Consider the following 27003-nt stretch of genomic DNA (forward strand, 5'->3'; position numbering starts at 1 on the left):
GCATACAAACAGCTTGCAAAGTATCACAAATTTAGAATTCCTGCCCCATCACATCAGTTAGGCTCCCTTCACTTCTCTTTTCCCCAGGACGCAAAATATCAGGCAACTTGGAACAGTGAGGCCTACAGGTTTTCTGGCTCCAGTAACCCGCCTCTGCTCCCTTTCTTCAGTTGGCCAAGGGAAATAGGAGACAACTCCAAAAACTCCACCTTTTTTTAAAACCTTCTTCACCTGTCCGTTTTCTTTCTTTATAAATAAAGATGTTTTTATAAAATGGGGAAAATACAGGAGAAATCACAAGAGATTAAAAAAAACAGCACCAAAGGGAAGAAAAGAAAATGTATACTTATAATTAAACCTTTCTCTTACTAGACCACCAGCAACAGCAGCAGCCACATTTTGGAACTTGTTAAAAAGGAAAATAATGGAGCCTCACTCCAGGTCTACTGGAATCAGAAACTCTGTGGTCGGGCCCAGCAATCTGTGTGTTAACAAGCCTGTCAGGTGATTTTGACACACACAAAGAATCACTGGCAGAGTGGTTAAGAGCATGAATTCTGCCACCATATTGCTTGGGCATGGATCCTGATTGCCATTCATCAACTGCGTTATCTTGGGCAAGTGACTTCATTTCTCTGTGCTTAGTTTCTTCATCTGTAAAATGGGGATGATAACAGTACTTACCTTACAGAGTAGCTGTGAGCACTAAATCAGTTAATACATGTAAAGCTTTTAGAACAATTGCTGGTACACAGTAAATGTTAGTTATTAAATGAGTTAAGCTACACAAAGCATTTAATTATTATTAGTTACTATTATTTCTTATTTATGATCTTGTTTTTGAGGTTCAATGGGACATAATCCAAATTTCTCACAAACCAAGAGAAAGTCCATATTCCTCTATGGCAAACTGGACCCTCTTGGTATAAGGAAGCTAATCAGCTTTGATATTAATGTGATAAAAAAAGAAATACAGCTGGACGTGGTGGCTCACGCCTATAATCCCAGAATTTTGGAAGGCTGAGGTGGGTGGATCACCTGAGGTCAGGAGTTCGAGACCAGACTGGCCAACACAAAAATTAGCCAGGTGTGGTGGCGGGCACCTGTAATCCCAGCTCCTTGGGAGGCTGAGGCAGGAGAATCACTTGAATCCAGGAGGCAAAGGCTGCAGTGAGCCGAGACTGTACCACTGTATTCCAGCCTGGGTGACAGAGCAAGACACCCTCTCAAAAAAAAAAAGAAATACAGAACTTGTATTTCAGGAACTGAATCCAATGTAATTCTTTGCCTCTAAAGCTCTACATTCAGACATTACACTTGCCAAGGAAGAAAGGCATGATTCATCTCTATGTCTGCCTTACGGACTAATTCCTCACACTTCGAGTCCATAAATGGCATGGAGGCCAACAGAGAACTCTTTCATTATCTCTTCTAATTCTTTACATCCTTTCATGACATCATGGTTCCCCTCTAAAATACTGTAACTATTAAACCATAGGCTTTCTAAACCATAGCTAAAATGACAGATCACATTTACAAGAAGTGTTGACCAACACCTGTATGATTAGGCCATTGTAAAAATCCAACAGGACCAAAAAATCCACAATTTCTATCCCCTAGAGTCATAAGATTTCCCTTATGTAATTCCCCACCATCTAAAACAACCATCCTTACTTGCCTGACCTGTTGGTTTAAATCTATTTGAAAAAATAAGTTCTATTCAGGAGAGTGGGCATACAAAGCAAGTCAAAATTCAGTCTAAATTGTAAATATTATACAAGTCATATATTGATAGTTAGCCTCTTCAGGCTACTGATGTTTTCTGCCCACACACAAAGCTTCTCTATGGAAGGGGTGTTTTACAAAAGTAAAACACTATACAAATGCATAAACTAGGGTAAAGACATTTGTAATGCTGAACTCTACTGCACCCCTGTAATTTTTTTTTTCATTTTTGTTCACAGAAAGATTCTTATAATCCACCAGTGACAGTTTCTTTTCAGAAATATTTCCATCTGTCCTTTGTAGGTTATCATCAAAAAAATAGGTCTAGGCTGGTCTGGGATGCCATTGTGGAAAGACTGGTATTGATTTTCCTCCCTCTAAAGGTAGGAAAATTAAAGTAGAGAAAAGAATGTGAGCTTTCACATCAGAAAGACCTGGACTCAAATTCTTGGGCCATCAGTTACCTCATGTGTGACCATGGACCAATGGTATCACCTGTAAGACAATTTCATCATTTATACATGAGGATAACAATACCCACATTACAACCCTGTGTTCAGGACAAATCATACAAAGCACAGGATCTGGCACAAACCAGACGCTCAATAAATGTGGTTAAGCTCCCTTTTCCTTCTCCTGTTCCTCTCTTTCACAACTTATAGCACAGATTCGTACTTCAAAAAAAGGGAGAAATACTTCTGAACTAATATCAAGCTGTAGAGCATTTCAAACAATATAAAAATTAAAAAAATTAAAACCTGCTGACTACCAAAATGTGTAAGTACTACAAAGTGCAAAGAAGAAGGAAAAAAGTCACCCCCAGGGCCATTCTACAGCCATGGGGAGTCCTTTGGTATGTCTCATTCCAGTCTTGACCAGTACATTGTGATTATACTATTCATCTTTATCATTTAGTATTAACGTCAACACATAACGGATATATTTATGTAGTTTAAAAATATGTGTACACTTTTTTAAATTAAGAAAAAGAAAAAAAAAACTGCTACTCCCCAAACTCTGTATGTCACTGTGCTGGGAACAGGACACTAGCTTTAGAAAACAAGGGAAGGGAACAACTTACTATGGAGAAAAATCAAGGAAGGCTTCCAAGTAGAAATGACATTTTATCTGCATCTCAAAAGATGACTGGTAACTTGCCAACTGGAAAGGAAATTCTAGGCATTAGGAATAGTATGTAAAAGAACAGGGAACAATAGGAAAGCCAATGTGGCTAAATGGCAGGAGTGTGGAGGGTGGAGAGAGGCTGTAATGAAAGCTGGTAAGATGCAGATCTCTCACATATTCAGAAATAGAAATGTTACTGGTCAAAACTTCCATTTAGGCAAAGCACTGCACAACAGCTTCAACTGGAATCATTCATGCACTTATGATGAAGCTGCAATGAAAAGGCTAAAAAAAATTAAGGTTTGGGGAATGGAAAGGGCATGAGTGAGTGTGGCTTAGAGTGACCAAGAACAAGGACAGCCAAGTCTCACCACCACTACCATCATTAGTGTGAGGGCTTTCTAAATGCCAGACTCCAAGCCCAGCTCTTTATATGCCTTATCTTTGTTAGCCTTCATAGCAACCTGTTGAGACAAGTATTATCCCATCTTACACATGAGAAAACTGAGGGTTAGGTTAAGGCCTAAGGACATACAGGATAAAGGTAAGAGCTGCTTTTGAACCTAAGTCTCGATGTCTCCACAATTATAATGAGAAACAGAAAATCATAACTTAAAGTAGCCCCTGCTAAAGATTTTCTAACAATTATTACTATAGACCTTTGTTTTAGAAATACTAAAGTCATCCAAAGATCCACACAAATATGCTCAACTGATTTCTGACAAAGTTGCAAAACCAATACAATGGAGGAACAATAACCTTTCTAAATCATTTGTTTATTAACAAATGAAGTTGGAGCAATTGCACATACATAGACAAAGAATGAACCCCAACCTAAATCTCATACCTCATACAAAAATTAACTGAGAGTAGATCACAGATTTAAATATAAAATGAGAAACTATAAAATCATCCCAAAGATGACTTCTAAAAACATTTCAAATAAAGGAGATGCTTCCATTTTAGCTGTATGCCACATGAGAACAATGATGAGAAAAAGAAGAGGAGGCGCCAGGCACTGCGCTAAATGCTTTCTGTGCTTTATCTCACTTTAACCTTGCCTCATGTTACAGATGAGGCAACTGAGGCACAGCTAATTGCAGAATCTGAGCACTCATCTGCTCTGCAGTGCTGCCTGCCTTACTGCTACCATTGCCCTACATTTGGTGGCTGCTCCTCTGAAACGGGAAATAGTTGACACAAAAAATAAGATTTCATTTTCTTCTTGTGTAAAATGAACTTTTAAAGGTGTCTCAACAAAGTTTAAATCTAGATGGATGTAAAGATCCAGCTGAACCAGGAACTTCATTTAGTAACCCCCTTTCCTTCTCCCTCTTTGGATGAATGGTTAGGCCAAGAGGCATATACCTGTTCTTGACCAGCTGGAAGTTATAAGGTCAGGGAGCTCCTCAACTCTGAACAGTATATTTAAATTTCAGTTCCACAGGGGCAAGAGTGGACTTCCAAGAGAAACAAAGGTCTAAGCCGCCAAATAAGTGCATGCACTTCCACACTGGCATCTAGGAGGACTTCAGACTAGAGGGTTTTCAAGTAAATGGGATTATTACTGATGGAGAGAGAATCTTATCTGTCACAAGGAGGTTCTCAAGTCCTTTCAAGTTCCCCTCAGGACAGCAAGGGGAGAAAACATCATCATATAAACCTGGACTGGTCAGGCAGGCCGCTCTTTTCTGTCCACAGAAAAGAAATTCGGGCATACTGAAAGGAGTTTTAGCAAGCAGGTGCTTTGCTGTTCAAAACTTGCCTCCACCTTCCTTCTTTTTGCTATGGAGGCAAAAAGGGCACTGAAATATACCAGGACTTCTTCAAAGTGGACACCACCTTTGAGGCTGACTCAAAGGAAGTGTCCAGGTATGGAAGGGTTAAGGCGTGTCCTATGCTGTCAGCCCTTGATTATTATCACTTTGAAAAGCCGCTGGGTTTACAGGAAGAGTGTGAGAATACTGCAGCTTTCCTAGCCAACATTTGGTTCCCATTACCGTGAATAATCTCTTGCCTCCCTCCTTTCCCCAACCCCCACCCATTTTCTACTTTGTCCACATTTTATATTAAAAGTACATCAAACACTTTTCTTCCTTTTTAATATTTTCCTTAAGCTTTTTTTCATTCAGTTTGCTGGGTTCTATAACTTTCTCTGGTTATTCATTACTTAGGGAGGGGGGAGGATCAGGCTCCTTGGGTAAAATCAATCAAAAACAAAACCAGGAGAGAAGAGACCTAAGCAGCACGGAGGGAAGATGAACTTGACTCACAGGGATTCCTTCTAGTCTTAAGGAACATTAAGAAAATAAAGAGCCCACGGAGATCCCTTTACCCTCCTGCTTCTCAGCCTCCTCTCAGCTGTACTCCTGCCCCAAACAAAACACCCTTGAAGTAATATATCTGAAGATAGGGTCCGCTCCTCATTTCATCAGCAGTAAAAGTGGGAGAGCGACAGTCCAGAGGAATAGACAGAAAGGTCAATGGTATGTAATGCTGGCAAGGGTGTGGGAAAAAGAGCATGTTTCTGTACTCCAGATTGGAAGATATACTGGGATAGGCTTTTTAGATGCCAATTTGACAGTATCTATAAAAATTCAAAGTGGACATTTGATCCAACAATTCCACTTCTAGGAATTTATCCTACAGAAATACACATACACACAAAGATCTATGTATAAGGAATTCTCTACAGATGCCTCATCAGGATACGGCTTAGTGCTCCTTAATAGAGGAATGGAAAAATAAACTATGGTACATTCATACTTTGAAAAACGACATAGTGGTTAAAAATATTTAAGTTAGTTTATATGAACAGACTGAAAAACATGGAGACATATTAGGGTAGAAAAACATCACAGAAAAATACATGAAAAAAATATACAAACCAACCTTTTAAGCATAGCTACCTCTGAGAAGATTTTATTTGCCGCCTAATCTTCCCATATGTGTATTTTTTAGACTACTGTATCATGTGGCTACATGTGTGTACCATTTGTACAACTTTTTTTTTTAAGTATGGACATAAATATTTCAGTCTATAGAAAATAAAAAAAAAGTAAATATATAGATCCCTTCCCAATCCCCCGATTTACAGCCCCATGTAAACTGTCCTGAACTGGAAGAAATCTAAAAATTAGAACCTTTCTTAACTTTACAACAGGAAACAGATCATATGGAAAATTATCAAGGGAATCACCCAGAAAGTCAGACCAGATGACAAAGAAAGGAATAAATAGGAAAGAAGAAATAATGACTCTAAGAGGCCCAAAAGTTCCCAAAGCCACAGTCACGGTAATGAAACCAGTGAATACAAATCTAATAAAAAACTGTATTCTAAGTCTACTGCAAGGATGGGAGGAAGGAAAGAATGCTGTGTGTATGTGTGTTTGTGTGGGTGTGAAGGGTGTAGAGTAAGAGTGCAAAATCTCCTTTTTCTGACAGAAAGTTAATAGATAATATCTAAACCTAAAATCCAAAAATGGCAGAATAAACATGATTTAGAACTATGAAGGTGATATGGTTTGGCTGTTTGTCCTCTCCAAATCTCATGTTGAAATGTGATTCCCAGTGTTGGTGGTGGGGCCTGGTGGGAGGTGATTGGATGATGGGGGTGGATCCCTCAGGAATGGCTTAGCACTATCCCCTTGGTGATGAGTGAGCTCCTGCTCAGTTCGTTCACACGAAATCTGGTTGTTTAAGAGTTTGGGACCTCCCGTTTCTTGCCCCTGCTCTTGCCATGGGACATGCCTGCTCCCCTTCACCTTCTGCCATGATTGGAAGCTTCTGAGGCCCTTACCAGAAGCAAATACTGGCACCACACTTCCTGTATGGCCTACAGAACTGTGAGTCAATAAAACCTCTTTTCTTCATAAATTACCCAGCCTCAGGTATTTCTTTATAGCAATGCAAGAATGAATTAACACAGAAGGTAAATAACAGAAAAAGCAGTTACAAGAAAGTTGAAAGCAATTATTTCTAGGGCATGGAAATTAAGGTTGGGTAGCACTGGGAAGAGAAAAGGCAAGGGATTCCCATTTTCATTATAAACCTTATAGAATTACTTAACTTTTAAAACTATAGTCCTGAACTATTGTGGGAACCAGCCTTTGAGATGGCCCCCAACGATCCCCATACCCCCTAGTATTTCTATCATCCTTGCGTGGTTCCCTTCCACACTGAATAGGGCTGGCCTGTATAAACCAATAGAACACTGCAAAAATGACTGTCTGAGGAACAGAAAACCAAACACCGCATGTTCTCACTCGTAAGTAGGAGGTGAACAATGAGAACACAGGGAGGGGAATATCACACATCCAGGCCTGTCAGGGGGTGGGGGGCAAGGGGAGGGAGAGCATTAGGAGAAATACCTAATGCATGCAAGGCTTAAAACCTAGATGACAGGTTGATGGGTGCAGCAAACCACCATGGCACAGGTATACCTATGTAACAAACCTGCACATTCTGCACATGTATCCCAGAACTTAAAGTATATATATAAAAAAAGACTCTGTCTGAAAGACACAAGCATAAAAGCTAAAACTATTAAAACTCTTAGAACGCATGTGGCAGAAGCTGTATGACACTGGATTTGGCAATGATTTCTTGGATGCGACACCAAGGGCACAGGCAACAACAACAACAAAATAGACAAATTAGACTTCACCAAACTTAAAAACTTTTGTGTATCAAGGGTTACACTGTCAAGAGTAAAAAGGTAATCAACGGAATGGGAGAAAATATTGACAAATCATATATCCGTTGAGGGTTTAATAGATGGGACATATAGAGACCTCCTAAAGCTCAACAATAACAAAAAACAACCTGATTAATAAATTGCCAAAAAACTTAAACAGAGATTTCTCCAAAGAAGATATACAAATAGCCAACAAGCATGCAAAAAGATGCTCAACGTTACTAATCATTAGAGAAATACACATCAAAACTATAGTGAGATACCAAATCACACCCATTAGGATGGTGATATGATTTGGTTGTGCCCCTGCCCAAATCTCATCTTGAATTATAATCCCCATAATCCCCACGTGTTGTGGGAGGGACTGGTGGGAGTGGGAAGTAATCGAATAATGGGCACGGTTTCCCCAGCGCTGTTCTCGCGATAGTGAGTTCTCACGAGATCTGATGGTTTTGTAAGCATTTGGCATTTCCCCTACTGGCACTCATTCTCTCTCCTGCTGCTCTGTGAAGAGGTGCCTTCTGTCATGATTGTAAGTTTCCTGAAGCCTCCCCAGCCATGTGAAACTGTGAGTCAATGAAACCTCTTTTCTTTATAAATCACCCAGTCTTGGGTATTTCTCCATAGCAGCGTGAGAACAAACGAATACAGATGGCTACTATCAAAAAGAAAGAAAACAAGTTTTGAGGATGTGGAAAAACTGGAACCCTTGTGCACTGCTGGCGTGAATGTGAAGTGGTGCTATAGCTATGGAAAACAGTAGGATTGTTCCTCAAAAACTTAAAAATAGAATTACTCTTCTTCTCCAAGACAAAATCTCAAATGGCAGATGACACAGTGCTTTGGGAGGGTCTAGACTGCAGATGTGCTCAGGGCCCATACCACAGAGCTCACAGAAGCAAGACCAAGTACAAGGAATGTGTCACCACCTGCATGCTGGGCTGCCTGGACAAGAACATGAAAATCAAGTCCCTGGAGCAGATCTCTCTCTTCTCCCTGCCCATCAAGTAATTTGAGATCACTGACTTTTCTGGGGACACCCTCTCACAGGTGAGGTTTTGAAGACTACACTTGTGGCAAAAGCAGACCCACACTGGCCAGTGGACCAGGTTCAAGGCACTTGTTACTATCAGGGACTACAATGGTTACATCAGTCTGGATAATTGCTCCAAGGAGGCAGACCCCACATCTGTGGGGTTATCACTCTGCTCTCCATCATCCACATGCAGCAAGGATCCAAGGGAACAAGATCAGCAAGCTCCACACTCTGCACTACAAGTGACTGGCTGCTGCAGCTCTGTGCTGATGCGCCTCACCCTCGCCCCCAACGGCACTGGCAACATCTTAGGTCCTGCACTCAAAAAGCTGCTGCTTATACTGGTACTCATGACTGCTACACCTCAGCTAGGGGTTGCACTACCCTCTGAGCAGCTGTGCCAAGGCTACCTTTGAAGCCACCTCCAAGATCTTTAGCTATCTGATCTCTTACTTCTGGAATGACTGTTTACCAAATCTCCCAACTGGGAATTCACTGGCCATCTAGTAAAGACCTGCACCAGAGCCTCTGTGCAAAGGATGCAGGCTCCAACTCTGGCTACCATGTAGTGCTTTTATATAGGAAAAATAAAGTGAATAATTTTAAAAAACACAATTAACATACTATCCAGCAGTTTAACTTCTGGGCATATACTTAAGGAACTGAAAACAGGGAGGTGAAAAGATATTTGTACACTCGTGTTTGTAGCAGTTTATTCACAATAGCCAAAAAGCAGAAGTAAACCCAGTGTCTATCAATAGATGAATGAGTAAACAAAATGTAGTGTGTGTGTATGGGTGTGTATAAATATATACACACACACCCCCGTACATACACACACATATATATATCCAGATACACACATACATATATATGTGTTTAATGAAATATTTTATATTATTCAGCCTGTAAAAGGAAGGAAACTCTGACACATTATAACATAGATAAACCCTGAGGATATTATACTAAGTGAAATAAGCCAGTCACAACAAGATAAGTACTCTATGATTCTACTAATAGAGGTACCTAGAGTAGTCAAAATCATATAGATAGAAAATACGACGGTAGTGTCCAGGAGTTGGGTGGAGGAAAGAATGTAGAGTTACTGCTTAATGGGTATAGAGTTTCAGTTTATCAAGATGAAAAGAATTATGGAGATGGATGGTGGTGATGATTGCACAATGTGAATATACTTAATGCTACTGAACTGTGTACAGTTCAAATGGTTAAATATGGTTAAGATGGTAAATTTTATATTGTGTTTTACCACAGTTTTTAAAATAATAATTTTTTAAATGATGATATGTGATTTCCAAATCTAGGTCATAAAAGACATTGTGGCTTCTACCCTACTCTCTGTTGAATCACTCATTCTGAGGGAAGCCAGTTGCCATGTCATGAGGTCACGTAAGCAGCTGGTGGAGAAGTCCACGTGGACAAGTCCATGTAGTGAGAAACTGAGGCCTCCTGCCGACAGCCAGCATGAACTCATTACGCATACGAGAGTGAAAAACATCATGGAAGTGGATCCTCTAGCTCCAGTTAAACCTTCAGATAACTGCAACCCTCTTGGCTGACATCTTAACTGCAATGTTATAAGAGAATCTGAGCCAGAAACACCCAGCTAAGCTGCTCCTCAGTTCTTACAGAAACCTACAGAAGCTGAGATAATAAATGTTTATTATTTTAAGCCACTAAATGTTAATTTGTTTTGTTGCAATAGGTAACCAATGCAATTATATTGATAAATTGTAAAAAGAAAAAAATCAGCTTTAAAGCATTATCATGTCATAGTGGCCTGCTATCCTAACACACCACAATTTAGGGCATATTTTCCATGATGGTCTATTGCTGGATTACAACACATCTCTTCATTCAAGTTTTGGGAAAGAGGCTTCAACTTTTCTGTACTGAGAAAACTTCACAAGTGTGTAAAGTTTGATCAGTATGTAAAATATATTTGATTACATATATTTTATTTTTATTTTTAATTTTTTTTGCATACATAGCAGGTGTATATACTTATGGGTGGTATGAGATATTTTGATAAAGGCATGCAATGTGTAATAACCACATCAGGGTAAATGCAGTACCTATCCATCACCCCAAGCATTTATCCTTTGTGTTACATACAATCCAATTACACTCTTTTAGTTACTTAAAAATGTACAATTAAATTATTTTTGACTATAGTCACCTTGGTGTGCTAGCAAATACTAGGTCTTACTCATTCTAACTATTTTTTTTGTATCCATTAACCATCACTACTTCCCCCCGTCACCCCCAATTCCTTCTACCTTTCCCAGTCTCTGGTAACCAGTAGTCTACTCTCTATCTTCATGAGTTCAATTATTTTGATTTTTGGCTTCCACAAATAAGTGAGAACATGCAAAGTTTGTCTTTCTGTGCCTGGTTATCTCACTTAACATAATGACCTCCAGTTCCATCATGTTGTTGCAAATGACAGGATCTCATTCCTTTTGTGACTGAATAGTACTCAACTATGTATATGTATCACATTTTCTTTATCTACTCATCTGACGATGAACACTTAGGTTGCTTCCAAATCTTAGCTATTGTGAACAGTGTGGCAACAAACTTGAGAGTGCACATATCTCTTCAATATACTGCTTTCCCTTCTTCTGGGCAGATACCTAGGAGTGGGACTGCTGTGTTGTATGGTAGCTCTATTTTCAGTTTTTTGAGGAATCTCCAAACTGTTCTCCATAGTGGTTGTACTAATTACATTCCAACTAGCAATGCAGGAGGCTTCACTATGCTCTACATCCTCGCCAGCATCATTACGTGTCTTTTGGATATAAGCCATTTTAACTGGGATGAGATGGTATCTCATTGTAGTTTTGATTTGCATTTCTCCGATGATCAATGATGCTGAGCATTTTTCATATACCTGTTTGTCATTTGTATGCCTTCTTTTGAGAAATGTCTGTTCAGGTCTTCTGCCTATTTTTAATTGGATTATTAGTTTTTTTCCTACAGAGTTGTTTGAATTCCTTACATATTCTGATTATTAATCTCTTATCAGATGGTTAGTTTGCAAATATTTTCTCCATTCTGTGGGTTTAACTACATATTTTAATACAACATAACGGTTCTGTTTGTCAGATGAAATGTTGAGCTGTTTGGCTCCTGTCACATGGTATGGAGCACAGCCCATTTGCAATACGCAAGAAGAGAAGCATAACGTCAACCTGGTGCCAAATAGAGATTGTGTGTTTACTACAATCTGAAGAAACTTTGTCCTGTGAGTATATTAGAGTTTAGTGAGGACAGTAAATAAACAGCAATACTCAAACAGCCACATGGTCCTGAAGGATGACCGAATGAGGAGTATAACTATAGATACCTAATGGACACTGGGAGACAATGCTCTACTTTAATTTTGATTCCACCAGGTGGAATTCACTGGGTTGAGTATTGTCTTGCGTCTTTTGGTCCCTTCAACCGTGGTGATCAAAGTTCTAGTATGTGGAAGTGTGTTGCAAACACAAAAAGAATGACAACTGCTGCCATAGCAGGTTTTTGGCCAGCTTAGTGCTAGGGTACCTTACTAGAGGAAGTCAAAGCTCAAATTCTTTTTTTTGGAGACAGGGTCTCACTCTGTTGCCCAGGTTGGAGTGAAGTGACACAATCATGACTCACTGCAGCCTCAACCTCCTGGGCTCGAGCAATCTTCCCACCTCAGCCTCCTGAGTAGCTGGAATTACAGGCACATGCTACCATGCCTGGCTAATTTTTGAAATTTTTTGTAGAGATGAGGGTCTCACTATATTGCCCAGGCTGGTCTCAAACTCCTGGGCTCAAGCGATTCTCCTGCTTCAGCTTCCCACAGTGCTGGGATTACAGGTGTGAGCCACTGTGCCCAGCCCAAAGCTCAAGTTCTAATGATGGTAAGTATGCTGAGTTGTGGTTCTGGTTAAAGGAAAACGTCCTGATCTAATGCATCTATAGAATAAAAAAGTTCTTTTTAAATGATGGTATGTGACTTCTTGCAGTAGGCTAAAGAACTGCCCAGGTGGAAGTCTGGTCTGTGAATTTTGGGCATAGGTATGTATTTAGACTGCCTGGGATGGCAGGGAGTAAAAAATATACAGACTAAGAGGTAGAACTGGGCTGCATTCACAACGGTAAAACGTGTTTGCCAAATAAGAATGGGAAAGGGAAGGGGAAAGACAGTGGAAGCATAGGTACAAAGATGCAGAAATGTTTTTTAAAAACTCCCTTGATTTCTTCATTTGACACTGATCAAAAGAGCTGATAACAGGATAAAATCCCTTTAATATAGTATACCAAGCACTTTAACTTTACAACTTTCCTACTGTATCCTCAACCATATACTCCCCTACTTGAATGTGATGCTCCCATAATACTGCACTTCAGGTACACTCTTCTATACCTCCCTGCCTTTACACAGATCTCTGCCATTTTCATCTCGTAAAAAACCAATAATTCACTCTCTGCAAAATCAATCCTGGTTTTCCTCTGATTTAGCTTGTTCTTCTAGGCCCCACATCCCTTTTACTAGCATGTTTTTTGTACTGTGACTATTCTTCACCATGATGATTTCTTCCCTACTGGACTAACCATTGAGACAGTGAGTTCATCATTACCGGTCTTTGTACACTCAGAGCCTGGTAACATTATGGTCATGTAATGTCTGTTGAATGAAAAATGAATGAATAAATGAACATGCCTCTATCTGGGATAATCACATGCTTCACCTAAAGAAAGGAAACCCTAACAAATAACCCTTTGAGAAGTCAGAGAGATCAAATGGAAAATTTATCAGGCAGAGAACTAGAAGCCCTGGATTCCACTCCTTACTTTATCACTAGGTAAGCATGAGAACTTGCACAATCTACTTAATTTCTCTGGGTCTCCATTTTTAACATTTCTAATGTATGGGTACGGGTAAGGGTAGATGACATAGAAATGTTTACATGGATTCCCACTTACTGGGCACTTACTCTATGGCAGGCATTATATACAGTAAAAGTGCTTTTCTTAGGCCATTTAATTTTCATTTGCTCCTGAGAACATCTCTAGGAAGTAGGCATTTATTCTCCATGTTAGAGATAAGAATATTAAGTTCAAAGAACTTGTCCTAGGCAAAATAGCCAGTGAGTGGCTAAAAAAAGAAGGAATCCAAATTGGTCTGCCTCTTAACCACATGCTTTCAAACATTAGGTCATAACACTTAAATAGGAGATCTTAGATATTTTTAAATAAAAAAAATCGGGAGCTTCTCAAGCCATATGATTGTCCCAAAATATGGCAGTGCTTATTTATCCTATTTTTCTCTGAGAAGGAGCTGCCTTCAGATGCTGGGGACTGGGTGACAGGAGTGTGAAGATGCACCAAACAGCGGAGTCTTAAAATATGAAACAGCATTTCTGGATGAAAGGTCAGAGCTCAGAGAAAGAAAGAAAATGCAGGATGCAATGATATGAAAGAGGGAGGCTAGGGGATGGCCTGGCAGAAAAACAAGGACAGTGAAAGGAACGCAGGAAGAGAGGCTGAGATGCTGATAAGGGCATGGGGCTTGGCTGAGGAGAATGAGGAAGGCACCTGGTGTTCCCGATGGGCAGAGTTGAGAGAGGCAGGTGGCCGCGCTGAGGAGACTGGCCCACCAGTTCAGCAATTCCCACTGAAACTGGGAACCCGATGGACAAGCCTGCTGCCCTAAGAACAGAGGTGGTTAAAAGAGAGAGCTCAGCCTGGGCCTGATAGAAGAAGGAGACTTACGAAAACAACCACCCCACAGCTCCAAAAGGAGGAGCTTGCAGACTGAAAGAGAAGCGATGACAGACAGTGCCTGGAATGGACCGTTTAATGCTTTAAACCTGTGCCAAATTAACTGAGTAATGTGAGACTGAACTGGTGATTTACCTCAACCCTGGGAGAGATTAGTCTGTGTACATCAGCAGCAGAAACAAACATTACTATTTTATAGTGATGAGTATTATTAATACTGAAAAGACCCAATCAAGTGTAATACTTTACAGTTTACAAAGCATGTTCACTTATGGGATCTCACTGAATTCCCATGACAATCCAGGCATCACTTTCCACATAGCAAAATTAGGCTTCGGTTTTGTCAGATGATTTGCCCCAAGTCAGGAAGACCTGTAGCTGGCACCTAGGTCTTCCCATTCCTGGTCCAGAAATAAAATGTAGCTTGCATCTCAGGAAAGAAAGAAAAGACAGTTAACTACACAAGGGAACGTACACTAAACTCCAAGAGTGGAATTCAGAGGAAGCAGCAAATTTGGGGGCAGTTGGAAAAGGCCTCAGGTGACTGTAGACTGGATGGGAGAAAGGGATTATTAAGCAAGAAGGCAGGGAAAGCACAGCGGCTAGGCCTTAAAGGGGTATTCTGCCTCCCCAGCCCTTCTACTGCAGCATAGCAGCTGCAAGTGCATTTAACAAATATTTATTGTTGACATTGCGCTCAATGCCAAGGAGCCAATGGCGAGTAAGAAGTTTACTCTGAGACCAGCAGTATCCGGGTTACTTGCTGTGGGGGTGGGGGTGTGTGTCATCTATTCTTTTGTAAAAAGGGAGAAGTTCTAGCCTCAAGAGTGACACCCCGATCTATCGCAGAAAGGTAGGACCTCCAGTTTTTCAAACTGTACTGTGTTCCCAAAATAGAAGAGGACTGTGCCCCTCCTTTGGCAGGTGATCAGAAAGGGACAGAGCTGAAAACAGGGCATTAAAATGGCTATTTCATAGCAGAGTTATAGTAAAAAGAAAAAGCCAAAAGCCAAAAGGACTGTGTTTAGTTCCTTACTCCACAATTTTATATTTGCCCTACCAACAGCCAAGCTCCATTGTGTATACTATGCACACACAGTAAAGAAAAAATGTGATATGGGAACACAGGGAGAGTCTGCAAAGTGCTGAAACAGCATACCTGGCAGCTGCTAAAACAAAACTTCAAAGATTTGGCGTCTAGAAAAGCCATCAGGCAGGACCCCACCCACTCCCCCTGCTAGCCACGGCTTCCCTGGGAGCTAGTACACGTAACCACTTCCGCATGTTTGGCTCTGTTCCCCAGAGTTAGAGCAGCTCTAGAAGCCATGTCAGAACTTCCAGCCAGGCAGGTGGGGGTGGGGGTGGCTGTGGGCAGTAGAGGAGGGAGGGTAGAGAAGCAAGACTCCCCCAACATCTAGCCATGGACACATCTCAGAAAATAAAAAGATAATGCTGGGATCTGCTTTAAAAACCCCTTCCTCTCAGTTGGCCTAGCTCTGATAGGTTAAATACTAGTTACACTGAAGCTCTGATCTTGTGAGATTCCCAAGGCATTAGAATATTCCCCTTCCAGGACCACAAATTAGTTCAAGAACAGCATCTGTAGTAAATCTCCAGATCTAAACAAAAGAAGCTCAAGATCTACAGAAGATCCTAAGAGGATATCAACAATGTACCTTTCTTAGAAACTCATTCCTTTTTACTTTTTATTTCACTAACCAAGTTTGGGTCTTTATTACATCTTCCGGGTCAACTATTCAGTCCTGCACTGTACAATATGGTAGCCATGAGCCATGTAAGCTCATTTTGAGCTTTTGACTTGTGGCTTATATGACTGAGAAACTGAAATTTTCATTTTATTTAATTTTAATTAAAACTTAAATATACACATGTGGCTCATGGCTACCATATTGGACAACACTGGTCTAGTCACTCATTCACCGAACATTCACTGAGCACTTTGTGCAGGGCACTGTAAGGATACAAAGATGTGTAAGACTTGGTCTCTGCCTTCAAAGAGCTTGCCATCTAATGTAGGCCATAAGACAAGCATACAAACAAACATAATATAAACAGGAATGGTAAATGGCACAGCAGAGACATATAAAGGATATTAGAACTTGCAATCCTGGAGTTGGGAGACGGTGGCCTAACGTTATTTATCCCCCGACCCCCACCCCTACACTAACCACTCGGGTTGGAGATGTCAGAAAGTCTGTCCAGTGAAGGACAGTGAGAAGAGAGGACTACTATAAAGAACACCAAATGAGCCGAACATCACAGAATCACAAACTCAGCAAACACTACAACTTATTAGTCAACAAATGTGAAAAGGCTGGGGGTAGAGAAAGCACTATCCTACACTAAGCTGTCAAAGATGGCAGATGCCCTTCTACCCTCAAGTATCTTCCAGAAGTGGCTCCTATGACTCCTGTGGGCTGGGCAGGGTAGGGAAAAGGATAAGAAAAAGAAAGGTTTTCTACCATTTCCTTTTCTTCCACACCCTACCTACCTCTGCTCCCCAGATTAGGGAGGGCCTTGTGCTTATAGAGTACTTTTTACTTTGGACAACTATAAAGAACCGAGTAAGATCCAAAAGAGAAGCAACAGGGCCTAGTGACTTGGGAAGTGTGTGGTGTATGTGCTCGAAAGAGAGGGACAGAAAGGTTGGAAGGAGGGGCTCTAAGCTCAATGGACAGAGGCTAGGGCTTTTCTCTTTAGAGTTCAGTTCTCTGTGCTAGAAAGGGCTACAAAGATTCATTCTCTAGGAATTAAAATTACACACTTAGAGCCTCTTTTGAATTACATCTCTCAGGAGCATGATTCCAATAGATGAAGAGCAAAACGATGAGAAATCCTAATAAGATCTACTTGGGACATCAGGGAAGGTTGCAGGAAGACTGGGATAAGCTGAGCCCTGTGCGAGAACAGGATATCCATTCATTCATGCTTTTACTTAATATTTGTACATCAATAAGTTCTCACTGTTTACCAAGGCACTGGGATACAATAATGAATAAGACAACATACACTTAAGTGAAAGAGTGATAGAAAGTAAACAGTAAACAAATAGAATAAGTGCTATAGAATTGCAAATGTGAGGATGTGGTGATGGGAAAATATACAAGGCTTATATATTTGGGTTCCAAAATACTATCTTTCATTTTTCATTAGTTATTTTAATGAAAAAATAAAAACTATATATTTATGGTATACACCATGATGTTTTGGAATATTTATACATTGTGGGATGGCTAAATTGAGCTAATTAACACATGTTTTAACTTACATATTTTTGCGTGTGCTGAGAAGAGTTAAAATCTACTCTCTTAGTGATTTTCAAGTATTTAACACATTGTTACTAATTATAGTCACCATGTTGTATAGTAATAGGCTTACTTTGGATCTGCTGAGTTGGCTGACACTGAACTTATGAAGAAGAATACAAGCAGAAACTGGACTGGGCCCAGATGCAGGTGTTCACCTTGGAAATCAGGCCACAATTTTTTTTGTTTTTGTTTTTCACATTGTGGTGTGTTGGATCCTTTTCCTTCTTCTTGAAAAAATTTGTTTTAACTACCCAAGTGACCAAAATGTCAATATAGGAAATATTTAGAATACAGAAAACAAATTAGAAAGACTTAGACTTAAGAGGTAGAAGCCTAATTATGCTATATTCCCAACAATTTATCCTTATCAGCAATACGGCCAGTATCTCACTATTTCTCTAACTTTTCTACTGTATCTCATTTAGTTGTGAACTTGGAAGAAAGCAGAATGATTGATGATACTTCCTAACTCCCCCACACCAACTTCTAGGCTTTTATATGAAGTAAAAAACCTCCTTTACGGATATGCCAGCTTGATTTCAGTTTCTATCACTGGAAACTCCAAGTGTTTTGACTAATACATTATTTCTGACAGAAACACTCTGTCTGAGTCAGACTGGTTCCCACTTACTGTCCCTTGAAAATACCTTAAACATCTTGCATGTTATCTTCTTTTTCGTTCCTTTCTATTCCTTAACCTATCCGTAGCCTATACACCCGGGACTGAATTTAAACGCTACCTTAAACCCTTCCTCTGCAGAGCCTTACCTTTTCACTCAAGTCTTTAGTACCTTTTCTGAATTATGAACTCATCTGAACCCATATGCCCTTTTAAAATCACTCACTTTGTGTGTTACATGAAAATAAATAAATAAATATGTAGGACAGTATTATCCAGACTGCCCTGCTGAACAGCCAACTCTAACTTAGTAAGAGTATGGATTACAATTCTTTGATCCTCTCAGATTCTCACATAGTGTCAAGCACCAAATATATGTGCAATTATCTCTTAAGTGATGAATATCAGCCTGTTGGCCTATCCAAGCCCCATCTACCCTTCCAGATTCAACTCACACCTTTTCTTTTCCATGAAGTTTTTGCCAGCTTCTCCAGCCAGAGTGATAAATTTCTCCTCAGAACTCTCACCACTTAAGAGTTTTCATCTTCCTATTCAATAATTAAGCACATATTGCTTTATGGTACTTGCACTAGTAGCTTTTATGATTAGTAATTTTCCTTCTTGAGGACAGGGACTTGTCTAATACCTCCTTCAGAGCCCAACTTCTCACACTGAGGAGATATTCAGTAATTTTACATGTTAACTTTTTGAGGATAACATTATTGTAACAACTATCAGATGAAACCATTTCCCAGCTGAAACATTACTTATTACCAGTTTCGCCCTTGCTTTTGAACATATTTTAACCGACTAAATATTTGTTGAAGAAGGTAACAAAACTCTTTTTGAAGCTTATATTTCAAATGTCAGTACTGAGTTCAAGCAGCTAGTAAGATATTTGAGAGTATTCAACAGTATTAGGCAGGGTCTTTCATTTACTTAGTTTTACTTGATGCAATCCAGTTTGAGAAGAATGTACAGTTGACCCTTGAACAATACAGGGGTTGGGGTGCCAATCCCTGCACAGTAGAAAATTCAGGTACAACTTCTGACCCCCCACAAAAACTCAACTACTAATAGCCTGTTGTTGACCAGAAGCCTTATGGATAAACAGTAATTAACACATATGGTATATGACATATGTATTATATACTGTATTCTTAATAAAAAGTAAGCTAGAGAATAAAAAATTTATTGAGAAAGTCATAAGGAAGATAAATATATTTACTATTCATTAAGCAGAAGTGAATCATCATAAAGGTCTTCATTCTTGTCATCCTCATGTTGAGTAAGCCGAGAAGGAAGAGGAAGAGAAGGGGTTTGTCTTGCTGTCTCAGGGGTGGCAGACATGGAAGAAAATCCACATATAAGTAGATTCGAGCAGCTCAAACCTGAGTTATTCAAGGGTCAATTGTGATTTGATTCCCCCTAGCCTTTAAGTATACCCAATTTACTAATCTCTTTATGGCTGCCTTAGCTACTATGCCAGAAAGCCTGCTTTTCCCATCTAAATCCTTTTAAATTATAGTCACATCATTGAGATGCACCCATATTTCGTTCTCACCAAAGACAGTAAAACTTATTTTTAAGATCAGCCAGGCCAGGTTGGGCACAGTGGCTCACACCTGTAATCCCAGCACTTTGGGAGGCTGAGGCGGGTGGATTGCTTTAGCCTGGGAGTTCAAGACCAGTCTGGGAAACATGGTGAAATCCCCTCTCTACAAAAAATACAAAAAGTAGCCGGGCATAGAGATGCACACATGTAGTCCCAGCTACTTGGCAGGCTGAGGGAGAATCACTTGAGCCTGAGGGGGCAGAGGCTGCTGTGAGCTGTGATCATGCCAATGTACTTCAGCCTGGTGACAGAGTGAGACCTTGTCTCAAAAAAAAAAAAAAAAAAAAAAAAAAAAAAAAAAAAAAAAAAAAAGAACCAAGTCAAATATGTATTGGTTTTGAAGTGAAATTAATATGAATCTTAGCTTGACAATTCATGAAAACCATGAGTTGTCCCTTTACTGCTTCTGAAGCATAAGGATGGTCCAAGCAGGACGAGAGTTTGTAACTTATAATGAACACCTGGGCCTGCCGTATGTTGTGACATATCAAATCCCTGAACTCTCATACACTGCCTCTCTCACTAGGTTAGGACACATCACCCAAAGATCAGTTGGCTCCATATTTAAATAAACATTTAAAATTTGGCTTTTCCTAATTATCTTTCTTTACGAGCATTTTAATGATTTATAATAACAATTTTAATAAGTGGGTACTTACTTCACAATATAAATAAATAATGTCAGCCTTAGTATTGTGATTACATATTACTGCTTTCCCTGCTATAATACTCTATTTTACTGTACATGATATATGGCCAGTTGACTCTAAACTGTGTCCCGGTGTAGCAAATACCATATACCAAGCAAGTACAATTTTGTTTCTCTCTTTCAAAAAAAGGGAACTAAGAGTTAGTTACCAAGAGCGTGTACCAAAACTTTGTCCCACAAAACAGCTTCAGGAAAAAGAAGCCTTTTATTCCTTTGCAGATATATAGTTCTATAGTTTTCTTTTATGAAAACAGAGATACAGGGAGTTTTTTCTTATTAACATCTTAACTCCTGAGACCTTCTAAAAAAGAGCATTGATTTCTTAGCTGTACTGGGTAGGTAATACGCTAAGAGTCTTTTAGCAGCGAGAAGGGCAGGTGGGTCGGATGAGATCTTTAGTTAAAGGATCAGGAAAACTGGCTGGTTTTCCTTCTAAATTTGTTGAGTCAATACTGGGTAAGCTTTAAACATGGATCATCAGTGTTCCTCTACATGAGTCAGAAAGAAGACTGTGTTTCATCACGCCTGTGATCTTCCCAGGCTCTTTCAAAGCTGGTAAACCAGTTAACCTGAAGGGATAGAAGCTGATAGACAAACCATGCCAGGAGAATTAAACTAAATTATAAATAAAGCAACTCATATAATTTCCTAATTCTAAAAATGGAGTCTCATTTAGCTTAGTGTAAGGAATTCTGTCATATTCAGGCCTCTTAAAACCAAAATAATCATCAATTTTGTATAGTTACAAAATTATAAACAGTTAAATAAAAGAATTATTTGACCAGTAAATAATTTTTGTGAAACTATGGGGTTCTCTTTTAAATCCTTTCATAGTCTTTTTCAACGTTGTAGTTAAAAAAACACACGCACACACACAATTTAAAATGTACCATCATAACCATTTTTATGTGTACAGTTCAGGAGTGTTAAGTATACTCACACAGGTTTTGCCTCTAACAAAGACTCGTGTGTGTGTGTATGTGTGTGTGTGCGCACGCGCGCATATCCTAAAGAAATAGAAGCTAGTTCATCATTAATACTTCAAAGCAGTGCAGAGTGGAGTGAAAGAGGCAAACTTAACTAGAAAAACGGACACTGGCAAACTGCAAACACTGCATTCCATGCTTTATTCTGACTTGTGGATAAGAAAGATCCACGTTTTTCACTCCTGACACTCGGCCCCAGGTTCCTGAACCTATGCTACCTAGGCCCTGGTATGACGTCCAGCCAGCTAGCTTTGACGGACTTGCTAAGCTTCCCAACATTCCTTTATTAGGCAGAAGCCAATCACTTTTGCTCTTGGCACACTGACAGCACTCAGCTCTCTCGGTGAAGGAGGAACTGTAGAATCTGTCACAGAGCTTGAACTGACGCAGGGTATAACTCTTTAGAGGTTATGTGTCTGGCTGGGTGAGAAAAGGAGCAGAGAAAATTCAGATAGAAGTACAGGCCTTTATCATACATGTACTGGAGAAATTGTTTTCCTCAGGGGAAGGAATAGTTAAGATTCAGGAGAAAGGTGAGGTAAACTTTATGAAAGAGAAGAAAGAGGCATAAGGAGTGAAGTATCACTTCTGCAGAACTCTGAATATGAATTTTTTTTAGTCCCCCCAAAAAAGTAGTTTCTCTTTGATTGTGCTCTTTGGCTGGAAAGCATTGTTTATATAACAGGATAAAGTACAAAATTATAAGCTCCAAACTGCTCCAGAGAAAAGCTCTCCCAAAGCTCGACCCCCAGGATAGATGGAAAATATGAGTGTTTACTGGCTGGAACATCGAGCTGCAATGGAAATTTCAACATTCAGGAGACAGCAGAGAAAAAGGGCCTGCTGAGTAGAAAGAAGCTGACCTGCAACCAAGGGGTCAAAGAAAAAGGAAGAGTCTCTTGTTGGCCCCACTCTGATGCCTTCCCATCCTCGGCTAGAAAGGCCAGATTTCTGTTATCCAGTTCCAGGAGCGTACTGCACAGGGGTGATGGCCACTGTGATCTAAACTAGATACTAAACTAAGTGGTGAACAATACCATATCCCAAGCAAGTTCAATTTTAAGTTTCTTTCTTTCTTTCTTTTCTGGAAAGGGAAGTGAGAGTTATCAAGAAACCTACACCAAAAAAGTAAAAAGTGAAAACCATGCTGGCCACTTTCACATACACAACTCTTAAACAACTTAATGAGGTGGGTTTAACTATGTGCATTTAAAAAAAGATGGGGAAATTATGATTCAGAAAAGCTAAGCAACTTGCCCAAGGACAAGGCAAACCAAGGTTTGCCTGACTCTAAAGTCCCTTCTCTTCCCACCATACTGTGCCATCTTCCTAACAGAAGCTGCTGGGCCCAATTCCTATAAAGGTAACATGCTTTTCAAGAAAGAGAAGTATTTAAAGGCTATGTTCAGAATAATTCCCTTATAATAGAGGCAGAGGATAAAAACAAAACCTTGCCATTTGGCCACTAAGTAATTTTTGTGGAACTATGGGGCGCTCTTAAATCCTTACATACTCTTCTTTGTTTGATTGTAGTAAAAACACACACACACATAATTTTAAATGTACCATCTTAACCATTTTTACATGTATAGTTCAGGAGTGTTAAGTGCATTCACATCATTCTGCGATAGATTTCTAGAACATTTCCATCTTTCACAACTGAAACTCTATACCCATTAAATACTAATTCCCCCTCCCCTCTTCCCCCAGCCCTTGGCAACCACCTTTCTAATTTCTGTTTCTATGATTTTGACTACTTTAGATGTTTCATATGAGTGGACTCATACAGGATTTGTCCTTTTGTGACTGGCTGGCTTCACTGAGCATACGACCCTCAAGGTTCATCTGGGACAGGACTGACTCCTTACACGCCCTTCCTGACACCCTTTCTTCTAATCGTCTATGCCATAAAATTCAGATCTTTGTCATATGCCGCCTGCCACTGCTCTGTTTCATGTGTATACACTCCCTTTCCCTGCCAGACAGTAGCCTCTCAGTGATCAAACATTATGTCTTTAAAAGTCTTTTAGGCCCAGCACCCAACACTGTGCTGAGAACATGGAATATATACCCTGGAGAGTAAACTCTGAGATTGGAAACTATTCTGTTTTATTTACTGCTCCTCCCCAGCAACTAACACAATGCCTGACATATAGAAAATGCATAGGACATATTTTTAAAGGAAATTAACAAATTCAGTATTTCTGAGGACTGACTGAGAATGAAAAGATGAGAAGTTAGAGACCTGAATCTCCAGCATCATTTCTAAGAATAATCTAAAAGAAGGGAGGAAAGTATTATTAACTGAGCTAGAATCAGAATCTCTGAAAAATGTGTGCCTTAAACTTATGCAAAGCAGAATACCAAACTATTTATAATCTAATATTGAATAAGAGGGCAGAAGGACAGGGTGACATAGAAAATGGTTCCAGTTTCCCAAGATTTCCCATTCCTCGGTGGCATTTCAAGTTCATACAGATGTTCTCTAGAGAACGGGAGCTGGCCAGGTAGAGGAGCCCATGCCCACAATGTCTTGTCCTATCACAAAAAAGTAGGAACAAACTCATGGCTGTGCTCTTTCCGCAAATTCCCCTACCTTTCATATCGAGGAACAGACAAATCCCCAGGATGCATGTGTGAAAAAGCCAGAGGTGGATAAAAATAATTCAATGACAAATACTGGAAAAACATACAAAGGGGCAGGAGCCAGACATTCGTGGGATTCCCTGACAGCTTGATCCACAAGGAAGGGCTGGACTGGAAAAAAACAGGGCCTCAGGTTCCTGCCAAGCTGTCTGAGGCCCTGTTCTTCCCAAATCATTCCAAGCAGCAGCCAAGACTTTACAGTAACCCTTCCATGTCTCACAAAGCAAAACGCACTAAGAACCCACTGAGTGCTCCACACCTAGAAAATCCTCCCTGATGTAGTCCAGTTCCATGGAAGGCTGGCAGTAATGACAAGATGGCTCTGCACATCAATCTTCAGCTCTTAATGACTCCCCATGTGCCCAAAAAATGGATAATTAAAAGGCAGCTTGAAAAACCTAATCTTTCTCATTGGCTGAAGAAAAGCTAACATACCCACGTATCAGCACCTAGAAACTGAAAACATCACTTTAAGGAAGAGAGGGGTCATAAGCACTTGGTACCTGCGTCCTGGAGTCCCTACTGTAGAATTCTAAGTCAGCCTCGCTTGGAGGCACACCTCAGGCTTCTGAACATGTGACTGTATTTGGCTCTAACTACTTTCTCTTCTGGAGAATGGCCTGCAATTAATCTCACTTATTACCTCTGAAAAGTAACAACAGAGGGATGGCTGGCCAAGTCCAACTCCAGAGTGTCTAGGGAACTGCAGGCTACACGGCCAGGCCTCAGACTGTCTGGGCAAGTCGTGGGCTCTTTGCCTTCTTCTCCCACAACAAAGCCTGAACAGGACTCCAGACAGACCAAAGGAACCAAGGGATTTGAGGAGCTGGGCTGAGCTTATACTGACCCAATGGGAGACGACAACCCTGAGGCTACATTTGGGGTGATTTCAAAACAGCGGGAGAAGAATAAGGTCGTTTGATGAAAACTTGTGTGATCCATAAAATTGGGAACAATAGCAACACCATAGGGAAATGAAAAATAACACTATTTGCAGAGTTCTTGTGAGTCACCAGTTTTCATTCCTGTGGCTACCAAGTCAGTGAATTCTCTGACATGCAGAGATGAAAAGTACAGCTAGGAATGGGATTCTCTTTACATTTTATTACAGTTTACAGGGCAGCCCCTAGTTTAGTGAATTATCAGAACTAAACTGGAATCCACTGTTGCTACTGTAGAAAAACTATTCAGAGTACCTTTTATTTATCTAGCACCTACTTCCAGGGAGATCAAAGTGCTTTAAAGGCAATCTAAAAGCTCTCAAAACAGGCCACTTTATATGTAAGTATGCTTACCCAATAAAAAGATTAAATGAATAGCTTAGGGTCACTGAATGTCAAAACCAGTAATAAAACTCAGATCTCTAAGCTACAAATCCTGTATTCATTAAACTTAGTCACCCTTACGACTAAAGGAGGAACAACAAGAGACTAAATATCCACAAAACAGTGACTTACCAGGTAAAAATGGAAACCAGGATATTGGGCTGTGCAGGTTGTATGCTGCAGGTCTGGCTGGGGCCTACATCACAGCCAAGTCTGGAAAGACCTCTGAGAATTCACTCAGGGCTCCTTTAGGGTGGGTGCCTCTGGGAATTCCATGTGGAACTGGGACTCTCAAGCTCAGGCTCCAGGCAGTCCTGGCAACCAGAGGTCACCTGGGGGCAGAGGAAAATGTCCCAGGGCTACCCTGAGCTGAAATGGGACTGAAAACTGGCTCCTGTGTTTGAGGAGGAGGTAAAGAGAGGGCTGCTGTGGGTAAAAAGAACTCGAAAAGGAAAAGACCAGGGGACTTTGTGGGGGTTGCTTTTTGGCTGGAATGGGTCAGAAGTCAATTGTGTAATGCACCATGAGCATTACTGCAGCCTCGTGGGCAGTCTGGCTGGGAGAAGGCCACTCACAGTGCTGAACCTTAGGTCCTGGCACATCCTTGACCGAACTCATCATCTTTCATCTCACTATTAACAAGCGCCTCCAAAAGAAAGCTCTAAACCCAGCCACAATTTTTATTTAAAATGTTTTCCCTCATTCCATCTACAAGCATAAAAAGTGCTAAAACTCAATTTTTCCAAAATGTGTGGTTTTAACATTTTGTTTACAGTAGGAGCAATGCCTGTAGCCTTGTCATACAGACATTATATCCAAAATTGCAGTGAAAATGTCTTCCATAAAAACAAGGCTGTGAATTTAAAATGAAAATGGAATATCTGAAAATTTTTTTATGGAAAATAAAGCTCTATGGTATCAACAGAATTTCTTGTTTACGATTGATGTTTTACAGCAGACTTTTCCTGGGGAGAGAACTGTGTGGAGGATGCTCTGCCTTAAAAAGTCCTGCCTCTTGGTCTTCGGCTCTTTATAATTCTCAGTTCAGATGATTCTTTTCGCCCCGACCACAATGATCACTGGTATGAAAGACACTGTACCACAGGATGATGTAATGTGCTTATATTTATGCTGCTTCCTGGGCAGAGCTTCTGCTTCCCAAATTAGTTCCTTAATAATTCTAACACCAATAGATACTCCACCAATAACTAGGTATTTCCTCCATGCCCAAGTCTTTAGTAACCCCTCCAAATCTCAGGGCAAAGCAGCATACTAAAAGGCAGAGGCTGGAAGTACTGGCACGGGCTGTGGGGGCTTGGTTGGGCACCTGTGGTAGAACTTCTTTGAATGGAGGGAACAATATCTCAGCTGGTCAAAATACTTCATTGTAACAGTCACATTTCTCTCTAGCTCATTC

At 40.2% G+C, this 27003-nt stretch overlaps 3 protein-coding genes across 16 annotated transcripts in view; 1 reads left to right on the top strand and 2 right to left on the bottom strand.

Moving 5' to 3' along the window:
• The window catches only part of IFT43 (intraflagellar transport 43), a 315828-nt gene that overhangs the window by 238956 nt on the left and 49869 nt on the right, over window positions 1-27003 (bottom strand). The gene's annotated exons all lie outside the window — the stretch shown is intronic.
• The window catches only part of TTLL5 (tubulin tyrosine ligase like 5), a 291140-nt gene that overhangs the window by 109107 nt on the left and 155030 nt on the right, over window positions 1-27003 (bottom strand). Inside the window, exon 31 of one of the 14 annotated variants that reach the window (XR_007727547.1) lies at window positions 25719-25918. The exons of the other annotated variants lie outside the window; for them this stretch is intronic. The gene's annotated coding sequence lies outside the window, so the exon portion shown is untranslated. The remainder of the gene's footprint in view (window positions 1-25718; window positions 25919-27003) is intronic. 14 annotated transcript variants of the gene reach the window in all.
• ACYP1 (acylphosphatase 1) overlaps window positions 1-27003 on the top strand; it is an 820450-nt gene that overhangs the window by 15646 nt on the left and 777801 nt on the right. The window lies entirely within an intron of this gene.

The sequence above is a fragment of the Macaca thibetana genome, chromosome 7, assembly GCF_024542745.1.
Source record: "Macaca thibetana thibetana isolate TM-01 chromosome 7, ASM2454274v1, whole genome shotgun sequence".
NCBI classification, from domain to species: domain Eukaryota; kingdom Metazoa; phylum Chordata; class Mammalia; order Primates; family Cercopithecidae; genus Macaca; species Macaca thibetana.